Raw genomic sequence first — 25,892 nt, 5'->3', positions numbered from 1 at the left:
TTGACTTTGAAATCAATATTTTTGCAACAAACGTCACGTTCAAGTGACTATATCTCCAAAACTATAAATAATTTCAAGATGACATAAACTAGTGATTTTGAGTACTTTGTTCCTACTTTCTAACCATATTTTTTAATCTAAAAAAAAAAAATTATTTATGTCAACTTTTTTTATCTCCTCCAAAAAGTGGTATATAATAAAATTCAATATTTTAAAAAGTGACAGTCTATTTGACAAACATAACTTTTTTTCTAGAAATGATAATGAAGTAATTCTTTCTGTTTTGGATTTGTAGCATCAATATCCAGTGTCTGCATTTGGTTTGATTTATTTTTGTTGAATATTGTATAGTTTATGAAGTTTTGAAGTGACATGAACCATAATTCAGACATACGTTCTGTTTGACACAGATAATTTGAAGTCAATTTATCATAAACCATTTTTTTTTTTTTGAATAGAACGGTATCTCAATAAGCCAGTGCCTCCATATTTTTCAAAAAAAATTTGACCTAATTTACTAATTTTCTCGAGGTGTCAAAGTCGGTTGATGTTCAATCGATAATGAACCTATAATGAGTTAAACTCATATTTGAAAGTCTTAATGATTAAATTATGTAATAAAATTATAGTCATTGGAAAGCTTGCTCCGAGAAGCACATTTTGACATTTTTTATTTTACAGTAGGAGATCATTCTCCTACAATAATGGCAGTCAAAAGAGGGAAAAAAAAAAAAAGGTAAAATTTTTTGTGATTTTGCATGTTTGTGTGAACATGGCGTTCACGTGAACCTATGTTTGCGCAAACATGCAAATCATGTTTGCGTTAACATATATATCACATATGTTCACATGAACATACGAAATATGTTCACGCGAACATGATTAAAAAAAAAAGTTCGCGCGAACATATGGTAAACTCAATTTCTCATTTTGAAATTTTTTTCATTTTTGTTCATCCCACTAAAGTGGAAACCATTATTGTGGGTTCACCCAGGTTGTAAATAGGCTTTATGGATCTTCATTTAAATGAAATTTTTTGACAAAGGTTGCATTATTCCAATTTAAAATTTATAGGAGATCAAATGATTTTGGTGTAAATGTTTTAAATCTATTCTAAAGAAAAAATACACCTTCAAAAAAAAAACAATATTTTGCTTGCCTTGTAATTTCTATACTTAGAAAAATTTTCATAAAAAAAATGTGTGTTGCAAGAGAGTAAAACTCTCTGCCTTTTGTATGGGAGAAAATTTAAATGCCTCCTTGCAATAGAGAATATTCTCCAAAATATTTTTATTTTTAAAATTCGAAAAAAAAAAAAAAAAGGAATTATAGATAATAATGTTCAAAATTTCAAAATTAATTGAAAAAAAAAACCTTATTCCTATCAACTAAACTTTATGCAATAAATTTTATAAATATCCATCTTTGCTATCTATAAAAATTTATGTAATTAATGTATGCCCTTCCTTCTTTAGTAGATGTCAGTTTTGGAGGGAGGATTAATAATGTTTAAAGTTTTGGGCAGGTCATCACATGGGATGATGTCACCCCATGTCCCATCCCCCACCGCCATATGAAAATAGGCACTCAACTTTATTAAGTTGCTATTTGCAACTTTTGGCTCCACCTTTATTGTTTTGGGCCACAGGTTTTGAGGGAGGGGGGCAGCTCTGCCAATGTACCCTCGGGCAGAGGGCTATCCCAAGGACAATGCTTGTGCAAGGGCTAGTGGGGGCAGGTGTGTAGGGGATTAGGGTGTAGTTGGGTTAGTGATTTTAATAGTTAGTTTTATTAAATTTCATTTGTGTTTTATTTGATGTTAAAATAAGTTAGTGATTTAAATTTTTAAATTATTGTTAGTATGTTTTTTTTAAAGATAAGTTTAGTTTTAGTTATTTAAGTTAGTTAGTTTATTGGTTATTTTAATTTATGTTTTATTAAATGTTAAATAAGATAGTGTTAGATCTTAGATTAGATAGTAATTAGTTTTAGTTATTTATTTTAGTTAGTTATATTAGATTTAATTGTATTAGTTTGAAAATTGTCTTAGTAGTTAGTTTAATTAGTTTAATTTGTAAGATATTTTAGATTAATTAGTTTAGTATTAAATTAATTTAGTTATTTAATAATTTTTTTAAGAAATTGTTGAATATTATTTAGTTTTATTTAATAGGTTAATAATTGATCATAATCTTGATAGTTTATATGGGTGTGTGGGTAGCTTATATGCACATTGTGTGGAAAGATAATGTAATAAAATTACTATTGTCGATATCATCTTAATAACGAAAATAATAATTTATCAGTATAGAGAACCTTTACTTAAAACTGTGATAAAACGTTTTAGAAATTTGATTGTTAAGATGATTAACCGATTCAATGATGAAGGATAAATCAATGATTAATTCATGTGTGAAAACTCTTTAAACTTAAGATGTATTGTAGAGATCCTATTCTTAAACTGTCATCACAATCATTTTAAAACTTATATCAATTTAATTATTATTTTAAAAAAAAAAAAAATTTTTTGCCCTCGTAGTTTGGGCATGACATTTTGGTATCAGAGCCTGTGTTTCAACACTAGGAACCTTAAACCATTGTGCTTCCTAAACTTAACTCAAACTTTTAATTGTGTAGATGCCACATGTAACTCGTAGCCAGCGAGGCAGAGGTCGTAGGGCTAGGGGTGGTAGAGTGGGACAGGAGGATGGACCACCTCCACCACCACCACCTCCACCTCCACCACCACCACCACAGAACCTGAACCAAGACATTATAGATGCACTTCAAACTTTGATTGGTGTAGTTCAGCAGAGAGTAGTACCTGTAGTTCAGCCAGTTTAGAAGATTCTAGTAGTGGAAGTAGAGGGACCCAGAGGAGGCGGGCCTAGAGTCAGAGAGAGGACTAGGAATCCCCCACCGAGGTAGTTAGAGGGTCAGGGTGAACACGAGGAAGAGTCCATACACCAGAGAGGGCCCCCATTTGATAGACCTCTTAGACATGTAGGAGATGATATCAGGGAATTGATTCGACTTGGGCCACCGCTCTTTACCGGTTCCACTAAGGGTTCAGTAGTAGAGGCATGGTTGCAGAGCCTATAGCGATGCTTTGGGTTACGCCCTTATGGGAGTAATCTAAAAGCATGCCTAGCATTTCATCAGTTGAGAGGGGATGCCTCCAACTAGTGGCATCAGGAGGAGATTATTGGTGGAGTGAAGATGGACAGCCTCATAGGGGAATCTTTCCTAGAAAGATTTTGAGAGAGGTTCTTGTTAGAGCATTTCTGACAGAAACAGATTGAGGAGTTCCATTCTCTTTATCAGAGAGGCCTTACAGTGGCATAGTACAAGAGTAGGTTTCTCGAGCTCCTTCCTTATGTGGAATACATGAAGGATGAGAAACTATGGGTGCATCGCTTTATCATGGGGCTAAATTTCTCTCTTCAGGGACTAGTTCGGATGGCCTTTCCTACCACCTTTAGATAGGCAATGGAGATAGCACTAGTTGCTGAGGATACTCGAGGTAGGCAAGAGTCACGAGATCAATCTTAGAATTGAAACTCCTCCCAGCAGAAACCCCCTTGGAAAGGGAATCAAAACTATATAGTAGGGTCCTCTAAGGGCCAGTAGTCTCAATAGCCAAAACCCCAGCAACAGCAGCAGCAGAAACCTTCTCAGGGTTATCAGGGCTCCAAGCCCAAGCAGTGGTTGTCACAGGGACCTAAGCAGGATCAGAAAGTATAGGCTCCACAGTCATAGTCAGTGAAGACTCAATAGTCTTCTAGGGGTGGATACAATAGATCTAGCAGGTCAGGAGGCCCACAATAATCTGGGTCATAGAGTGCATGATCTTATACTCGCAGACCATGCTACACTTGTGGTGGCATGGGTCATATAGCTATGGAGTGTCTACAGGGACATACATCTAGTGGTCAGGGCAGGGCTTTTTCAGAGCCGACAGTTGGTGACCTAGATAGATCCCATAGAGTTTTTGCAGTGGTTGACAACTGCCAAGCTAAGCATCAGGCCACAATTATCGAGGCTACAGGTATTATACAGGGCCATATGGTTGTATGTTTATTTAATTCTGAGGCTACTAACTCTTTTATATCTCCATTTGTGGTGGAGCATTGTGAGCTAGTGGCAATTAGATAGGATGTTAGTTGGGAAGTAGAGTTAGCCTTAGGAGCCAGAGTGTTAGTTAATTCCTTGGTGTGGAGTTGTTAGATGCAGATTGGAGACATGTCCACTAGGACTGATCTACGCATTACCCCTCTAGGCTCTTATGATGTTGTTCTTGGCATCTATTGGATTTATGCCCATAGCACCAAGATGGATTTTTGACAGAAGAGGGTGGAATGTGTGGATGATGATGGTATCTCCAGGGAGATCTTTAGAGTGAAGAGGCCGGTGTCCCTTCGTATGATTTCCACTATGCAGCTTAGACGGTGCATGCAAAAGGGTTGTCAGTTGTTTGCTATCACTATTAGTGGTAGAGAGGAAGATTCAGAGAGGGAACCATCCCTTGATGATTTTCCAATCCTTCAGGAGTTTGCAGATGTGTTTCCTTCAGAGCTTCCTGGTATGCCTCCACCTCGAGTAGTGGATTTTCACATAGACCTAGTGCCAGGAGCCGAGCCAGTTTTGAGAGAACCATACAGGATGACTAGTCATGAGCTTAGTGAGCTAAAGGCTCAGTTGGAGGAACTCCTAGAGAAGGGGCATATTCGACCTAGTGTGTCACCTTGGGGTGCACCGGTGATCTTCGTCAAGAAGAAGGATGGATCACTTAGGTTGTGTATTGATTATCATCAATTGAACAAAGTGACCATCAAGAACCGATATCCTCTTCCCAAAATCGATGATCTCTTTGATCAGTTGCAGGGTGCCCGAGCATTTTCAAAGATTGATCTGAAGTCAGGTTACCATCAGTTGAGGATTGTGGATAGTGGTATCCCCAAAATATCTTTTCGTACTAGGTATGGCCACTACGAGTTCACCATGGTACCTTTTGGCCTTACGAATACTCCAGCTGTATTCATGAGCCTCATGAATGGAGTATTTTGTACATTTTTGGATAAGATTGTGGTTGTGTTTCTTGATGACATTCTGATTTATTCTCATGATGAGAGAGAGCATGAAGAGCACCTAAGATAGGTATTGTAGAAGCTGAGAGAGAATTAGTTGTTTGGCAGCTTGTCAAAGTGTGCATTCTTCAGACCTGAGATACATTATTTAGGTCATGTCATATCAGGTGATGGAGTCTCAGTAGACCCGTCAAATATTAGGGCCATCATGGATTGGCCAGTACCCACCAGTGTTACTGAAGTGAGGAGCTTTATGGGGCTAGCAGGATATTACCGACACTTCATTTTAGGATTCTCTAGATTGGCACACCCCATCACATCTCTTCAAAAAAAGGGGCAAAAGTATGAGTGGATAGAGAAGTGTGGTAGATCTTTTGAAGAGCTCAAGAGAGCCCTCACAAGTGCACCGATTCTTGCAGTACCAGATCCTATTGAAAATTTTGTGGTGTGCACCAATGCATCTTTAGATGGTTTAGGGGTAGTCCTTATGCAAGAAGGATGAACTATTTCCTTTGAGTCTAGGAAGTTGAAGACTCATGAACTCAATTATCCTACTCATGACCTAGAACTAGTGGTAGTGGTTTATGCCTTGGTGAGATGGTGATATTTCCTTTTGGGTCATAGATTCGAGCTTCATTTCGATCACCAAAGCTTGCAGTACATATTTCCTCAGCCAAACTTTAATGCTAGGCAAAGAAGGTGGATGGAGTTTTTGTGTGAGTATGATTTTGATGTACATTACATCAAGGGAAAGGAGAATGTGGTTGCAGATGCCTTAAGCAGAAGGCACCATGAGCTTTCATCTATGACTACTTGTACTAACTTGAGAGAGCGGATCTTATAGCACTTACCAGCCGATGAGCTTTATGCAGAAGTTAGTCAGTTAGTACATTCTCAGAGACCCTTGGAAGGGAATTTTGTAGAGTATTCTTTGGAGTTCAATGGACTTTTGTGTCATAAGGGACGTATGTATGTACCTTCCATTGGGGGTTTGCGTGAGCTCATTGTACTTGAGGTTCACAGAGCACCTTATTCAGCGCACCCCGATGTTAAGAAGTTACATGTAGATTTGAGGTAGTTGTATCATTGGCCAGGCATGAGAGTGCAGATTGCTATCTTAGTTGCCAGATGCCTTTAGTGCCAGAGGGTGAAGGTAGAGCACCGTCATCCTAGCGAGCTTCTCCAGCCACATGAGATTGCAGTGTGGAAATGGAACACTACATCTATGGATTTTATTATTGGTCTTCCTATGTCATCTCATCACCATGATGCCATTTTGGTGATAGTTGACACATTGGCCAAGGTTGCCCATTTCTCACCTATGCATACTACATTCATAGCATGAGACATAGCTCAGGTGTTCTTGCGGGACATTTTTAGACTTCATGGTGTTCCCCATAAGATCATCTTTGATAGAGACTCTTTGTTCACTTCTTCATTTTGGAGAGAGTTGCAGTCGACTTTGGGCACTAGGCTCAATTTTAGTATAGTGTACCATCCTCAGACCGATGGCCAGACCGAGTGAGTGAATCAGGTTTTGGAGGACATGCTACGTATGTATGTGATGGATCATCAGGTCAAATGGGAGGAATACCTTCATCTTGTCGAGTTTTCCTATAACAATGGGCATCATTCTTCCATAGGTATGTCGCCTTATGAGGCTTTGTACAGGAGATCATGCAGGACACCCTTGAGTTGGGACAAGATCGAGGATCGAGTATCTATTGGTCCCCAGTTAGTAAAGGAGATGGAGTAGCAGGTGACCCTGATCAAACAGCGCCTGAGAGAGGCACATGATAGGCAGAAGAAATATGCTAATGCGAAGAGGATAGATCAAGAGTATCAAGTTGGTGATAGAGTGTTCTTGAGGGTGCGACCATACAAGAGTCTGATTCATTTTGAAAAGGGCTCTAAGTTGGCACCCCGATTTGTTGGGCCGTTTGGGATACTTGAGAGGATAGGACCTATTGCATACCATTTATCTTTGCCACCTAGCCTGTCACGCATCCATGATGTGTTTCATATTTTAGTACTTAGAGGATACATTTATGATGAGTCTCATATTATAGATTGGGATGCTTTACAGGTGGAGTCGAAGGAATAGCTAGCACTGGAGCCTATCCACATTATTGCTTGATGGACCCTAGCACTTCGAGGCCGAGAGCTAGACCAAGTTAGGGTCCGAGAATAGTTCAACATTGTAGAATCTAGTTGATCAAGAATAGAGTATCAAAACTTTGAAGAGTGATTTATCAGATCGAACAAGGATCAGAGCAGTTAGAGTAGAAAAAGGATCTAAAATGTACTAAAGTCCTTTAACTAGGTATACTTTTAGCAAGATAATTAAATCCTTTAACCAGGTCACATTTAATAGGGTGTAAAGTCTTTAAGAAGACATGTCTTTTATAGGGCAGACCATTAAAAGTAGTCAAACATTGTAACCTTGAATAGTTACATATTGTTGCAATGATACTTTGTGGGTGTCATCCCCACCCCAATTTTGCCTTCTCATTTTGGAGGGTTTCTACGTTACCAAATCTTGTGTTATATGTTTTCATGCATGCTTTTACTTTCATGTTTTTAGATGAACTAGATGGATGTAGATGTTTTGAGTTAAAAGGTTTTGAAATGGTTAAAGTTAGTTACTTCTGATTTAGCTTCCCTCTTAGAAGTAAATCTTTCTAGCTGTAAATGCCAAAAATTAGTATTGGAGCCTAGTTCTCACAAGGAGGAGCCTTACATCTTGGAGAAAAGATCTAAAAATGGAAGTCTAAAAACTTGGGAAGATCATAGAGAATTAGGCAATTAATATACAACTTTCTTTACATGATTTTGAACAAGCTAGAGAAGAACTAAGAAAATTCTTAAAGAGAAGAAGAGAGATTTCCATAGCTAGGAATGATATATAATACAAGGAGATTGAAACCTTAAACCTATTTTCAAATGGATATTCCAAAGATTTTGATGTAGTAATAGCATACCTGATGGAGAAGAATAGAGCTCAAGCAAAAGAAATCAGAACACTCAAGCTTGAAAAAGAATCACAAGCTATGATGCTTTGTGAGGTGACTGAATAGAAGAAAAAAACCATTGAAGACAAGGCTATGCTAGAAGACGACAAGAGAAACCTTGCCAATAGACTAGATGAAAAGTCAATTGAGCTTGCAAGAATTTCAAACATGTAGCTAGACACCCTAAGTTAGATGATGAATGCACATCATGAACTGAATATCAAGGATATTGAGATCTCTACATTGAATATGAAAAATGACCTAAAAAGAGAAAAAGAGATTGTAGAGAGCTTCAACAAACCTAATGAGGCCTTCAATTACTTTGAGTAGCTATTGAAATCACCAAGGGATAGCAATGATACTTAAGGACTAGGATACACTAGCATTAAACAAGGAAAGTCATCCAAGACTATAGAAGAAAGGAGTAACAAAGGTAAGAACACTAAACCTATTTGTCATTTATGTGGTGAAAATGGACATACCTCTAATGTGTGTAGGAGAAGGAATGCCCATTAGCATGACAAACCTAAGAATGCAAGTCATTGTCATAAGTGAAAAAAGTAAAAACATCAAGCACACAATTGTAGGATTGGGACTATTAAAACACCAAAATTTGAAGGTCACTACTACAATTGCAAGAAGTGTGGACATAGAGCTTTTGATTGTAGATCAAAGCCTACGTTGACACCAAATAAAGCAACAAGGGAAGGTAACCATGGACATCACTACAATTGGGACTACAACACTAGGTATAGTTGTCATTACTATTAGGAATATGGACACAATCCTAAAAATTGCATAGGGACACATTTTAAAGGGAACTATAGCAGATGGTTGAGCCAAACCACATGTTTGAGTTGCTTGAAGACTAGTCACAACAATAGGAATTTCCCAACAAGGTCAGAGGAACCCAATTCAAAGAACAACAAAGGTAAAGAGAAGGTAGATGTTGAACACATCAAAGGTGAAATGAACAAGACATGAAGAAGAAAGATGGGTATAGCACATCAAATGAAGGGATCACTTCACCTAATAGGTCAAGTGGTCATGTTTCATCAAAATAAACAAAGAAAAGGAATGAAGAACTTATTTACAAAGCTTTATCATACGCTAAAACAAGCAAGTACTAAAAAGAAGAGATCGGCATGATCAAAGATGCAAAGTTAAAATTTTCAAGATTTTGCAAGTATTGCTAAGTTGATCTCAGAGGCCAAGTAAAAATCTAGTACATGCCGAGTTAATTATCAAAATAGAAGGAGCTAAATGATTAACTAGAGCCAAGTTGATAGTAGAAGCTGAGGGAAGAAGAAATCTAATTTGAAGCTAAGTAAAGAATACTCCTGTAGAAGTTGAGTGATTGAAATCTAATGGAAGACGAGTAATGTAGAATCCTTTAGAAGTTGAGGGGACAAATATAACTACACTAAGAATTAAATGCAATGAAAATATGGTATGTTATCATTTTTTCAATCATTTTTATGTCTATGCTAAACTATACAGTTTCATATCTTATTTGTGTAAAAATCCTAGATTGCAAAAATGGTTTCTAGCTCTAGATAAAATCAAGAGAAGGAACCATTTGAAGTCTAGATAGCATCCAATGAGCTCAAACAACCCAATTTTTGCACAATACCAAAGGTAGCATATAAGAACAACCCAAATGGAGCCCTATCTGTCATACCCCCCAAAGTAGTTATGGTTGAGGATGTAAGAAAATGTTACAATTGCAAGAGTGGAGCCATAGGTGACATGAAAATGAGGGAAGCCTATGAGAGACTATGTGAAAATGGAGTGTTAAATGAAGAATATCAGATTGTTGAGAAGAAGGGTTTAATGTGTGCCCCAAAATTTTACATAGTGTTCAAGACTGAATGGATTAGACTAGTGCTAAGCCAAATACATGATGGAAGCTTATGGTTCGAGGATGGCCCAATAAAAATCACAAATAGAATTTTTCATAGAGTGACAAGGTACCAAACCCTAGATTGTCCAAAGACCCTTAGGAGTGATTCCAAGGAGGCAATTGAGAAGAATAATGGTGCTAAGTGAAACAAGAGAGGGATGACAATTGATAACATTCAAGATCCTCTTGTTGATTTTGTTGTTAGGGTGATTGCACACAAGTTCTACCAATCCAATAAACACAAAAACATGCCCTCCATTATAGTGGATGTAGGCTACAAATTGCTGAAAAAGGATCATACCTATGACCTTGCAAAACTGCAACTACAATAGATTAATGAAAATTTAGTAGCAATCAAGAGAACCAAGGGAACCCAATGCAAATTTGGTACTATTTTGATTTGCATTTTCGTTTATGTTCAGAATGAATTTCATTCTTTTGGCAAAGTTGCATGGAAGAAAAAGAGGTTTATAATAGCTCAATTCAATGAATACATAGAGTAGATGAGAGCTAATTTTGAGACCTTAATGACTAGTTATTTTGAAGACTTTAAGAAGTCAATGAAGAAAAGGCTAAGAATTCTAGTTTCCTTAATAGAGAAACATGTAAATTATGTATATTTTCTTGTAGATATTGACTATACATACGTTCAAGTTTCCATACCAAGAGTGAGATGGTTAAGACCTCTTGGTTATGAAATAAACATAGATGAGATAGCAGCAACAATAACTACATTAGTAGTAGAGGAAATAGACAAGGATGCACCACATTTTGGAACCTATGATGTGGTGAGATGAAAAGTGGATATAGAGTTAAAGACTACCTCCACATTGAAAAAGAAGGATAAACTTGTTAAGAAGCTAAAGGCAAAATTTGGTGAGGGCACTGCAGAAGCAACAAAGGAAGAAGGTGAAGAAGAAGACATGGATGATGAAGAGGAAGAAGTTCAGGGGCCAGTTGCTATAACCCAAGCAATGGGGGAGGATGTTGAAGAAGAGGAAGGTGTCAAGAAAGAAGCACCAAAGCCAAAGCCCAAGAAAAGAAAAGCTCAAAAATAGCTAGCTACACAACCCAAGGGGAAGAAGAAGAAGGCAACAAAGCTAAGCCCAACCAAGCCAACTACAAAGGTAGATACCAACGCAACAACTCAGGTGGCTAATGAAAAAAAGAAGAAAAAGGGTAAAAAACAAGGAGGGCTTGCATAGTAGAAGAAAAGAATAAAGTATGTTGCACCTCCTGAATTAGACAAAGAAAGAATAAAGTATGATGAAGAGCAATTCAGATTCGTAAGATGTTCTACCACATCTAAATTGGAAATCATTTGCAATAACATTAGAGATAATGCAGACCTAACTAGTCTAAAGACCATAGATTTCAATAAGCTATTGAAGTAACAATAAAACATAGTGGAAGAGTCTATCTACACTATGATGGCTAACATCAAGACCACCCCACTTAAACTAGACAATTCAATGCATAAGGAGCTAAGATCATTAGTTGAAAATAAATGGCATTACTATTTCAAAATGGAGAAAGAAATAAGGGAGTCAACATTGGATCATGTAATGCCAAACCTAACAAAAAGTCAAATAACTAAGGCTAGTAAAAAGCATGGGAGAAAATTTGCACCCAAATATAGAGCCTTTAGAATTTTGCAGAACCAAGTAGAAGATGTTGTGCAAAAGCCCACACAAATGTGGAAATTAATATATGGATTGACAATATTCAAAGAAGGTTAGTAAGATCCATTTGAAGGAAGAAATGATGAAGAAGAAGAGGAAAATGGGAAAGATGAGGAAGGAGAGAAAGAAAAAGAAGAATAAATAGTGGAGAAGACACAAGGTGAAGAGGCAACAACTAGAGTAGCAGCCAGAACAGAGTGCCCAAGACACCCAACTGCCACCACCTAGTCCTCCACATACAACACCTATAGATACAATAATTTTAAGGGATGTTATTGACACTTCAGCTCATAACATCAATCCTTGAATTGTAGAGGATGTTAAAAAGATCCTTCACCAAACTATAATGCAATCACAACTATGTACAAATTTAGTTTTGGTGAGTGTGGATGAATTATAAAAGGCTATAGTAGAGATGACAAGGGAGAAGGAAAACACACAAGAAACACCTTTAAAACCTCCCATAGCTACATCAAATCAACCTAAGAAGTAGGAATCACAAGATAAAATTGCTAAGGTTGATAATATAGTTACAGTCAAAATGACAACAACTACTAAGGAGCTAGCAAAGGAAAAAATAGGACAAGATTTTCCTATTGCATAGACAAGATGCACCTCCTCAAATCATCATTATTGATCAAGGTAGTATAGAAGAGGAGAAGGAAGAGGAGAGAACCCCTAAAGAAAAGGAGCAGGAGGCAATCCAGACATTGGCAAACTTGCCTACATTAGGGACTCCTACTAAGAAGTCAAGCATTCATGCAGTACCATTGCAGATTTCGGCACCAAGCTCAAGCTTCACCAAGGTTGCAAGGGTAGTTCACTATGGAGACCTTGCACTTGATGATGAAATAGTCATACCTAGTTATGACTTAAGAACTATGAACCTAGCTCAAATCAATGAAGTGCGAGAGGTACTAGAGGGAAGGAAGAAACAAGAGATACTAAAAAATGAGTATAGATAGAAGCAAGCACTTGTGGAAATCAAAGATATATTTCTTGATGCATACAGCTTGCAAGTACCTGATGAAACTCAACCCATCATGGAGTAATTATCCAACATAGTGGACTAGGTATAGAATGAAGACCTTGAAACTAATGTCAAATTATTAGGATGGTATGAAAAGAAGTTTCAAATTAAAGTTAATGAGAAAATATCTAGTGAAATAGGACTTTCACAAGTTGAATTGGCCAAGAAGATTGAAAAAGAAAAAGAAATATTTGGGAATGTATTCTTTTTGTACTCCAAGTTGTGTGATTCATCATATTTCACACAAGAAACCAACCAAAGGATACTAAGCTTGGAATGAAATCTCAAGATTTATAGCACACAACTACCCAAAGATCCAGCTCAGAGTGAGAAGCATTTTGTAAGTACACTTCACACACAAAAGGAGTTAGCTATATTGATAGTAGAAGAGGCCAATATTAAGGCCAAATTGATGCAAATTCAATCTTCTATTACCTCACATTTATAAGTACTCCATAAGGAAATGGTCTATGTAGAAAATGTACTAAAGAAAGATCATAATCTTTCTACTTTAGAAGGCCTTGTACATCTTGCAGTAGAGATAGCCATCCAACACAAATCCTTGGAGATTGCTTTAGATAATTGGGATGCTTCTCTCAAGATGATTATGGAGGTAAATAAAACATTTTTGGAAAATTATTCTATTCATTCTTAGGACCCTTTGTCATAAGTGTCAAAAAGGGTGAGATATAATATTTTGGGGAGATGTAAATAAGAATGGGAAATAATACATTCTTTGATGGAAGTAATAAAGAATATCCAAAAGGAGAGATACTCAAATTCACATTTTGAGGAATTAATAAGGGAATAAAGCCAAAAGGATGCAAGACTACAAGAAGATGTGAAAGGGGAATAGATATAGAGTACAAGTAGAAATAGAGTATATAGATACAGTGTATAGATAAGGCAAAGAGTATCAAATACATTAGCATGAGACAAATTCATCACAAAATTTTTTGTTACAAAAATGGCACATAAACTCAAGGGAGTTACAAGATTTTGAGGTATAACAAAATTTTGAACAAGTTTTTTGAAGTAATGTATATATGCTGAACAGAATATGTAGTATACTCATAGACATTAGATCCATAATGTTCAGTTAAGTTTTTTTGCCACTCATGTCAAAGGGGGAGATTCTTGGTCTTAGATTGGTTTTGACATTTGAGTGTCAACACACTTAACCAATTCTCAAGTTAATGCTGACTATAATACAGAAGTCGAGCTATACTGTATGCTGAGCCAAAAAATTTAATAGGTGTCGAGTGAACTTTAGGTGCCGAGTAATCTTCAAGCACTGAGCGAAGTTCAAGTGCTAAGTGATAAGTGATGCCGAGTCATTATAGATGCCAAGTAGAGTATAGATGCCGAGAAAAATAGAATTGCTATAGAAGCTAAGTAATACAAAATTACTATATGTACCAAGCATCAACTACTAGTAAGTACCGAGTAACACTGAATTAGCATATGAGTTTGTATCTTCACAAAATCAGATGTAAACCACTTTGAGAGATAACATAGGATGAATCTTTAAGGATCCTAAAGATAAGAATGAATCTTTTGCATTACCTATGTAATCAACATGTAGGCAATAAGAAAAATGGAAAAGGTATGCAACCAATAAGAAAAGTGTAAGAATTGAGTGACAAATAAAGATTTAATATTGATCGTAGATTCATACCTAACCCTAAGTCTTTGAAATCTTTAAAAGGAGGATGAAACCCCATTATCTGTATGTATGAGAGAGAAGTGTATGGGTGAATTATAACAAAGTGCAAAGGGTGAAAAGACTTAGTGAAGAACAATGTAGCATTGCAGAATCTAGTTGATCAATAAAAGAGTATTAGAACTTTGAAGAGTGACATATTAGATCAAGCAAGGATCAAAGTAGTTAGAGAAAAACAAAGATCTAGAATCAGTAATTGAGGATTTCAAGTCATCAGGTCAAGACTTTCTAATAGTCTTTAGCAATTGTATTAGGACTGAAAATCCTATGGACTTAGCTTGGCTTAGCAGCCATTTGTAAATCCTTTAATAGGGTGGCATTCCAAGTGAATGTACTAAAGTCCTTTAACTAGGCCTACTTTTAGTAGGGTAGTTAAATCCTTTAACTAGGTCACTTTTAATAGGGTGTAAAGTCTTTAACGGGATAGGCCTTTCATAGGGTAGACCATTGAAAGTGGTCAAACATTGTAACCTTGAACAATTACATATTGCTATAGTGATATTTTGTGGGTGTCATCCCCACCCCAATTTTATGTTCTCATTTTTTAGGGTTTCTAGGTTATCAAATCTTGTGTTATCTATTTTCATGCATGCTTTTACTTTCATGTTTTTAGATGAACTAGATGCATGTAAATATTTTTTGTTAAAAGGTTTTGAAATGGTTAAAGTTAGTTAGCTCTAATTCACCCCCCCCCCCCCCCCCCCCCCCCTCAAAAGTAATTCTTCCCTCCTATAAATTCCAACAGTTTGAGATTCATGTAAAGAAATGTCCAGAGACTCAAATCCATTCTCTAAAGTGAAAGGGACCTCCTGCAAATGTAGTAAGAAAGTATCCACAATCATGTCAATCTTGAAAGAAAGATCAAGTAGAGAATCATGAGGGTTAGATTTTTCCCTCACAATAATTGAAGAAGGATCATCCTCAATAAAGAGAATATGTATATCATCAATAGTGTCTCCTATATGCTTAATGTAGGACTCCATAAATAAACTCACAATGTCTATCAAGAAGTCATCCCAACAAACTAAGTCTAGAAGATGATGAATATCCTATTGCATTGAATCATGTGAATCTAGGACTATGTGAATACAAGCTTCATCAAGAGCAACAGTAGATGCAATATCAATAGGAGAAATAGTAGCTACAATTAGAGGTAAAGATCTTTTGGAAAAGGAGGAACATGTGGATCTCCATACATTTCCCAAATATAGATCCAAATATCATAATAATTAGTTGACTTCATGTCATCAAGTGAATCTATAACCTCCATATCCATATATAGAAAGAGTGCATGACAAATGATTGTAATAGGATCATCATTGTATGAAAGTCCTATCACATTTGGCAATGCATTATAGTCACTAAGATAACTGAGAACTAATTCACTCCATTGCTTATAGTTTTGTGTTGTCAAGGTAATTAAATCTTCCTCATCCATGATGTACTAATCAATGCAACCCCACCTTAATATATTTTTGGCACTTCATACTAAGTGCATGTACAATTGGCCACTTGTCAAAATAGACCAAAGTGAACTTTTAGTTTTGATGGTTACAATAGAAAAGATGAAGCTATAGCAGACTCAAGTACATAAGACAAAAGACCTCGTAAGGAACTAATTAATTAGAAGTATCAAAATAAGCCAAAAATGACCAAATGTTGAAAGTACTATGTCCACTCAAAACTACTCCAAACTGATATCAAATCTAGAAAGTAGACATAAAAAATATGCACTTTCAAAAAAAATAGCACCTAAATATGTGTTGATATGAGCCCAAACGAAGCCTCTAAAGTTGTAAAAATTAGGATTGGCAATTTTTAGAAAAATTTAGGAGCAAAGATCACAAACAACTCCTGTAATCATTTTTCTTGAATCATCACCATCACACCTCAAAAAATCAAATGACTCTAGATTTCACCTTGGATGTCTGATTTTGATGAAACAAAAGTCAATTTGCGGGTTTTTTGACTTCTAAATGTGATACCAATATCTGATTTGCACAAGAAAGCTCCAATCTTGACTTGCAAAAAAAAAAAAAAAAAAAAAACCTCTCCAATGGCTATGCAATGAAACTCCTATGGCTCTAATACCATATAAAAATATGGCATAGCTCTAATACTAGGTAAGAATTTGGTATAGCTCAAATACCATGTAAGAATTTTCCTAAGACAATAATTCAACACCAAGATCAAGAAGCTCAGTAGATAGCACAAGAAAGACAAATGATAATCAAATGAGAATGGATATCAGATGATTGGATATTAGATAATTGGATGATTACATCATAGAAGTGCCTTGTATATAAAGGCAACTGATATGTCTACTAGTTAGCAAAGAGATAAGCATAACAACTAAGCACATGTCCACCAAGAGTGGATTATCCTCCATTATGCATGAATGTACATGCAATAATGAGAAGATAAGAATGCAAAGGTGTATCTCATAAAGAGATGTAGTAGACAACATGTGCTTAGTTGGAGTATAAACAACTATGTTATCTGCATGACAACTCATATGTATATGCAAATTCCTAGGTGTCTACATGACAACTAATATGATAATGCATTAACCTAAGTAAACTTAGGTAAAGTGTAAATAGTAAATACTTATTTACACTAATATAACATTATGATTTGAATTGAGATTTATGTTTTATGAGCTTTATGCTATTGAGCATTTATGAGAACTTGGGTTTTGGGAACCAATGTTATTTTTGGGTTTCCTATTAAGGAACTAGATTGATCAATATTACTTATGTGGTATGGGACACTATTGTGGTTTTTAATTTTTGGGAAGGTAGTCTAGGTGCATGTCTATGGGATTGGCTTGTAGTGAGGGCCAAGGCCTAAAGTGGCTGCTAGGTTGACTCATTGCAAGTTGTGTAATAAGTAATAACATACTAATTAAAATATCTTGCCTAGCCCTTTTTTCTTGAGATACATTAAAAAGATAAGTTAGAGATTTTTCCTCGTCCATGCCTTGAGTGCTTGTATAGACTAAGGATGAGATGGAGATGGTACCTTGAGAGGTATGACTAGTTTCCTCATCTTCACAAGAGGGCATTCTCATTCTACATAGAGTCACTAGGGGGTCGAGGTCCTGAGAGACTACTAGGGTAACTTTAGAGATAGCTCATGTGATGACACTCTATAGTATGTAGCCTAAGTCTCCTTTATGGTTTTTTTTATATTTTCCTCTAGTGTGGTACTTGTTGTATATTACTTTTGATGGTACATTTATTTTGAGTTGTTACTCATTGATTAGATGTCATTTATTGTTGGTAGTTGACTTTAGTAATGCATGATCAATTATTCATTGGTGGTGTTTTTATTATTGAAGTTAGTGATTGGTAGTTTACTTTTATTGATGATAATTGGATCTATTGGTAATTAGGCTTGTGACACTTGTTATTGATTTTGAGGTGGTTGTATATTTTTGGTCTTGGTATTTGTATCTTGACTTGGTATGAGATTTTAGCATTGGAATGAGTGTTATTTTGATTTTGATTATGTCTTCTTCTTGAGTAGTTTGAGTTACACATGAGGTAGTTTTGGCTATCAGGATTCGTTGCCTAGTGTTAGGATTAAACCTCAGATAGAAATAACAATTACATGAAAATATAAACAATATTAGAATATAATTAGATCACATAGAAAAGAATGCAAGACACCAAGATTTAATGTGATTCACCCAAACCCTTGGCTACATCCACCAAACAGCAAGCCCAATATTATTACAATGTAAAGATTACAACCTAACTACAATCTGTAATCCCTTATAGCTCAATACCACCACAAGAAGCAATTTTTGCATCACCTTATGGAAAAATCCCTAACCCTAAGCCTTTTTATACAAGCATTTTTCCCACTTTAAGGTTAAAATTAGTTACAACATGTCGACCATACATTGGAAAATATAAACAATAGCAATATCATCACCTATTTAGTTTGTAACAATTTTACAATTTTCAAGTATATATGATTGGTAATATAAAATTGGTAATATAAATATGATGATAATATAAAATTTATGTATAGTATATAAAATTTTATGATTTAAGTATGATGATATTTAATTTATAAATTATTTACCAAAGAATTTATGAAGTATATACAGTACTTCCCTGATCAGTCACCAAAAACTAACAATCTCCCACTTGGGGACTGATCAAACTCCATAATAGACATGACACAATGCAAGGTAAGAGTATCCCAAAAGGAAATGTCATAGCCCCCAGCTATACAACCACATAGTGAAAACACAATAAGAAATAATAATGCAAGATCTGATACCAAATTGCAATACTTGATTTCTAAATAGATAACTGATTACATGCAATATGCCTAACTGTAAGGCCTTCCAAGTTAGGGCCAAACAAAAAGAAAATTATAGAATTAATTTTGAAAGATCCAAAATCATCCAACTTACAAAAAATCTCTACTATTATAGATATGCAAGTGGATAAGAACACCAAGAAGAATCCACACTTGTACTCGTAGGTCCACCAAGAGATCCTCTAGTTCCTAAGCCATAGCTCTAACTCTGTAAAAAATTTGCATATATCCTTCCTCCCCAAACTCAATAATGACTAAAAGGATTCCAAAGATCCCTAATTATACCAATCTAAGCCACAAGTTGTCATAGAACACAAATTAAATATTAATACATAAATTAAATGCCACAAATCGGCCTGTAACAACAATTAAATACTCAAAAATCAATATCCAAGTAAAAGTGTGATATCATCTAGCTCTAATTGATTTAGAACCCATGCTTTGAACTATAGGTATAAATATAGGTCCTCTAAAACCCCTTAAATTTATAAAGGCTTATTTCTCAAAGAAAAGTGCACATCTGACCTAAAAGTCACCCATAGCAACCTATCATGCAATCTGCCAGAAATTGATGCTTCGAAAGAATTATCATATCTCCCAAAATATAAGGATTTATAACTTTTACACTTTACCATAGATATTAATTTAGGCCCTCTTCAAACATTGAAGTGTGCAGCTTCACATTCATTAAGGAAAATTAGTTACACACTCTATAAAAGGCACCCAAAAACTAAAAAATTGTAATTCCAACAACAACGTTGAAATGTTTCCAACTTCAACACAATCCATCCAATATCTATGAAATCATGAGGAAAGGTTCTCAAATATTTCTCCAACATAACCCTAACCATAAAAACATATCTCCACCAAAATCCAAGCTTAATTCTCCTCAACACTTAACCAAAATTCTTCCAAAAATGCAAGATTGTAGGAAAGCCTAGGATGCTCCTGCATCAAGACAACAATCTCCCACTTGGAGACTGACCCTATAGCAATATCTCTACTACATGGGGCTCCCACTAGATCAAACCACCCTGGACTATGTTAGGATTTTATTCCTACTTATTCTAGAAGACCAACTGAAGCTGAAGAGGAATTTAGCTTCTCCCTTGTGACTACCTTTGTAAACATATCCATTGGATTGTCATCTATATGTATCATGTCCAACTTTAACTATCCATCATCCAAAATTGATCAAACAAAATAGTATAGCAACTAAATGTTTTTTTTTTTGAACAAAGAGCTGAATTAGTTGCAAGATGAATGGCACTCTAGCTATCTGTAAACAAATAATTATCACTCTTAGGGTGTCCCAATTTGTCTAAGAAGAACTGAAGCCATATCATCTTTTTGGATGCCTCTATAGCAACAACATACTTTTCCTCTATAGTGGATAAATACTTAACCTTCTGTAACCTAGAAACCTAGCTCACGACTACCCAACCAATAGTAAATACATAACCTATAGTACTCAATCTGGCATCAATATCCCCTACTAAATCTAAGTCAATGTATCCTTGTAAATTAGTAGTAGAGCCCCCAAAGTGTAAACACTTACTAGGTGTTCCTCTCAAATATCTAAGAATCAATTTGACTGCATTCCACTGCTCAATTCTTGGATGACTCATATACCTACTAACGACTTGCACTACATGTGCAATATCTAGCTTTGTACATACCATAGCATACATCAAGTTTCCTAAAACTAAATCATAGGATACCTTGGACATCTTATCCTCCTCTTCTTGTGTCTTGGGACACATCTCCTTAGTCAACTTCAAATGACCAGCTAAAGGTGTGTCAATAACTTTAGCATTCTCCATAGAGAAACATTGCAACACCTTCTCAACATAATCAACCTATGAAAGCATCAATTTCTTGATCTTCCTATCTCTACAAATCTTCATACTAAGGATTTCTTTTTTTGCCCCCAAATCCTTTATTGCAAATGCATGTGCTAACTAGCATTTCAGCCCCTTAATGTGATTCATGTTAGACCTAGCTACAAGCATATCATCAACATATAAATATAAAATAATGTATCTATCATCATCCAACCTCTTAAAATAAACACAATGATCTGAATGAAACCTACTCTATCCATGCTCATGCATAAATCTATCAAATTGTAGATACCATTTTCGATGTGCTTGTTTCAAGCCATATAAACTTTTCTTCAATCTGAACACTAACTTCTCCTTACCTTTGACCTCAAAAACCTATGGCTGAGCCATATATATCTCTTCATCCAAATCACCGTGAAGAAAGGTTGTTTTAACATCAAGCTACTCTAAATGCAAATCTTCAGTAGTCACAATATTAAAATAGTATGAATAGAAGTCATTTGAACAACAGGATAGAATATATCATCAAAATTAATGCTTTTTTCCTATGCAAATCCTTTTACAAGTAACCTAGCTTTAATTATTTTTTTACTTGCATCCTCTTCTTTTAACCTTTAAACCCATTTATTCTATAAAGCCCTTTTACCTATAGGTAATTTGCATAAATCCCAAGTCTTATTTTTTAGCAAAGAGTCCATTTCATCTTTCATTGTAGACTCCCACTGAATCTTAGTATCCACCTACACAACTTCATCATAACATTTAGGTTCACAAGCATCTATTAGTAAAATAGAATACAAGGAAGGAGAAAATCTCTTTGGAGGTCAAATTAGCCTTGTTGACCATCTAACATTCACTGGTTTGTGTGGTATTTTTTGTTACAATTTTTGTACATCATGACGAATTATTGGAACATCATCTTTTGGAAAATCATCCAACACTACATAATCATCTTCTTTCTTCTCATGTTGCTACAACAAATCTTTGTACAACACTTTCTCATCGAATATGACATCCGTGCTTCTTACAATTTTACAATTTTTAAAATGCCAAAGCCTATAACTAAATTCATTAATGTCATATCCAACAAATATTCATTAATATCATGTCCATGCTTTCTCTAGAATACCACAGTGCAAAGGAGTAGAAGGACTTCTATTAATCAAATATACAACAGTATTGTCAACCTCCACCCACATGTGTAAGGGAAACCTACCATGCAACCTCATGCTCCTTACATGCTTCATTATAGTCCTATTCATGTGTTTAGTCACTCCATTTTCCTGTGGAGTCGTTAGAATAGTTTTCCATTTGTGAATACCATTATTGGAGAAATAATCTTCAAATTCATGACTGCAATACTCACCACCATTATCAGATATGAGACATTTTAATTTCTTACCAGCCTCATTTTCAACCAAGCATTTTTATTTCTTAAAAATTTTAAATACATCAGATTTATGTCTAAGGAAATAAATTCATACTTTTCTAGTTTCATCATCAATAAAGGTAACATAATAATGAGAGCCACCAAGGGAAGATACTTGAGCCAATTCCCATACATCTTATGCACAAGCTCTAGTTTCTCTCTTTTATTTTTCTTCCCAATCTTCACAAAACTCACTCTCTTTTGTTTTCCATACACACAACTTTCATAGAAATCCATATTAACACATTTCAGACCTAGTGAAACTTTCTTTGAATGAAGTACTTTCATAGCTTTATCACTCATGTGGCCAAGTCTATAGTGCCACAACATTGTATCAGAATCTACAACAACTATTTGTTCTTCATGCTCAACTACAACAACTCTTCCTGAACATTCATTTTTCTTTGAAATAATTAAATTAGAAGGAACAATATAACCTGTACAAAGATATAAGGTGCCTACTTTCATGCCTTTTGCTACTACAAGGGAACCTTTTGAAACCTTTCAATTTTTATCATTAAAAGTAACTACACGACCTTCATTACCAAGTTGCCCTACTGAAATTAAATTCTCACTCAACCTTGAAACATGTCTTACCTCATGTAGTAGCCAATGATTCCAATTCTACAACTTAATCTTAACTTTTCCCTTTTCAACAATCTGGCAGGGTTCATTATCCCCAAAATAAACAAGCCCAAAATCCCCCTTGGACATAATCAATGAAATAGCCTCTATGAGGTGTAGCATGAAATGAAGCATCGAAATCTAAAACCCATGAATCATCAATGCTTTTTAAAGATAGAAGCAAAACATCATTTTTGGATTTGTTACTTACCACATTTACCTCTTTGTTTCCATGTGGTTTATTTCCTTCATTTTTCTTTCAAGTCCAACAATCTTTGTTTTTATGCCCTAGTTTTCCATAGTACCAGCAGTCATTCAATCCTCTCAATTGAGGTCTCCTCCCCTTTGACTTTTCTCTTTATTTTCCATGATTTTTGAAATTATTTCCTCTTTCAGTCATTTTGCCTCTACTTTGTGCATTCAAAGCACTTTCTGATGTAGATCCACTTGAGGATTTCCTATGAGTTTCCTCACTCAAAATAACACCAATCACATCATCATATTTTAGGGTACTAAATCCACAGACATAATTACTCATAGCCATTACCAAGTCATTCCTGTATATGAGAAAATGTTAGTATGCTAATAGAAACCAAATTTAAATAAAGCTTCTACAAACTAAACAAAATTCATAAACTTCAAGATAGACTAAGATGAGCTCTTAATTGAGAATATGAGCCATTAATGGGCTCTCTCAATAAGAAGCTCTCTTGTTGAGTAGCTTTGTCTAAATAGATAGGATGTATGCTCAAGCTTTATGCTTCAAAAAGGGCTTCAATGGATGATTGTGAATTTTTGGTGTGGATAGATGGCTTTAGTATGGATTTGGCTCTCAAAATAGCATTATAACTTTACTTCATGGATTGTGTTATTTTGCAAAGGGGAAGGATCCAATTTATAGGCAAGAGGCTTAAGGGTTTGAGGGCTAAGATGCAAGGATGGGAAAAAGCTTATGGAGGGCTCAGATTGCATGAGAGGAGAGCACATGGATTGTGCTTCCTTATAGCCAATCAAGGAGTGACACATGTCATGTGGTGAGAGGATGGAGGAAAGGGGAAGGATGAGTCAACAAAGGAGGCTCAAGGGATAAAATCTTCATAAAGACCCTCATAATGACTTGTAAGAGCAATAAAAGGGCTTGTAAGAGTCATTTATGACCTAGTGGACTTCATAAAGTTTTATGGTTGAGATATTTTGAGGGTGATGAGAGCAATTTTGACTTGGACTTGATTAGGAAGGTTTTAAGCTTGTTTAGGCTTGTGCAAATGATTAGAGGATGGATTAGGATGGTTTAGGATTAGCTTAGGGATAGGCAAGTGGATGGCATTTAATGAGGGTGGGTGAAGGAGGAGATATTTGTTAACTTTGGCTTGGGTTAGTAAGTTTTAACCCATGTTTAGGGAATGTGACAAGGTTAGGAGGGGATTAGGATTAGGTTTAAAGACATCTTCTAGAAGAGTCTAGATTTTGGATGAGGATAAAGACTTTCTAGAATAGTCTAGAATTTCCTAGCATGAGGATGAAGACTTTCTAAAAGAGTCTAGAACTTCTTAGGATGAGGATAAATTAGATTTTTAGGAAATAAATAAAGTTTTATTTATTTCAAGGGTTTGGGTTGAGGAGATATTTATTAAAACTTTTTTAATAAACATGAGGATTAATATTTAATTTTAATTAAATATTTTGAGTTGGGGTTAGGGGTAGGAAATGATGAGATTAGCCTTTAATCGAAATTAAAGAAGGATTAGAAGATTTTGGAAGAGGTTATTGGTCATAAGGAAATTGGCCAAGTTTTGGGAAAAAAATAATTTTTTTATTTATTTTAGGATTTTTGGTCAATTTATTAATTAAATAATTAATAAATAAGGAAATAATGTTTAAATAAGATTTAAACATTTTTGGGAGGGATTCCTTAATTAAATATTTTTAATTAAGATAAAGGGATTTAATGGCATAAAAATTAATTAATTAATTAATAAATGATGATGTCATCAGGACTTTTTCAGAAAATAAAAATACTTTATTTTCTAAAGGTTTTTAGGTGTCTACAATTCCATCTTTCAAGCAAAGAACACAAAATCAAGAGAGTCCTAATTTCTTTATCAAAATTAATACCCATAGAAGATAACTAACAAGAAATAGTATTAAACTCATTTAAATAATCCACAATGGATCCACCTTCTGTCATTTTCATATTAAATACATGCTTCATGAGAAATACTTTGTTTGAAGTGGAGAGTTTTTCATATAGTTTTGCTAGGGTTTGCATCAACTCTTTTTTTGTCTTCTCTTTTGTAATATTAATTGTCATTGATGGTGCCAGGCATAATCAAATGCTTTCAAGTACCTTTCTGTCTAAAAAATCCTGGTCATCATTTGACATAAATCCTTGATTCTTGGTTTTTCCTTCCAATGGCTTGCATAAATCCTTCTAATAAAGATAGTCTTCTATTTGCATCTTCCCTAACTAAAATTTTTGCCCATTAAACTTGTCAAACCTCAGCTTACCCTCATATGCCATTGCTCACACTCAACCATGAAACTTTCTTGCAGAGGATAACTAGAAACACAACCTCGCTTTGATACCACTTGTTAGGTTTAAACCTCAAATAGAAATAAAAATTACATGCAAATATAAACAATATCAAAAAATAATTAGATCACATAGAAAATAACACAAGACACCAAGATTTAGTGTGGTTCACCCAAACCCTAGGCTACATCCACCAAACAACAAGTCCAATATTATTACGATCTAGCGATTACAACCTTATTACAATTCGTAATCCCTTACAACTCAATACTACTGCAAGAAGCAATTTTTTCATCACCTTATGGAACAATCCCTATCCCTAAGCCCTTTTATACAAGTATTTTTCCTACTTTAGGGTTAAAATTAGTTACAAGATGTCAGCCATACATTGGCAATTATAAGCAATAGCCAACTAGAAAATATTAGCCATTGGTGAATAGTAGCCCAAAAAATAATTTGAAGTGGAGAATTTATGAAGTATGTATAGTACTTCCCTAATCAATCACCAAAAACTAACACCTAGGATGTTTTATAATTTGTTTATCTATGTGTGGATCATACATTATCTCTCTTGCATGATGAGAGTGGGAACCTAATTAGGTGACCATGCAATCAAGAGGTAGTGTATTCTTACCATTTGGGTCCCCCTCATATTAATAGATGTTGGATGCTCCTTGATATAGTGGTAGCA

Source organism: Cupressus sempervirens, chromosome 3 (genome assembly GCF_028749045.1).
Source record: "Cupressus sempervirens isolate cs-2001-9-10 chromosome 3, ASM2874904v1, whole genome shotgun sequence".
Taxonomy (NCBI): Eukaryota; Viridiplantae; Streptophyta; class Pinopsida; order Cupressales; family Cupressaceae; genus Cupressus; species Cupressus sempervirens.
This window is presented reverse-complemented; position numbering follows the sequence as displayed.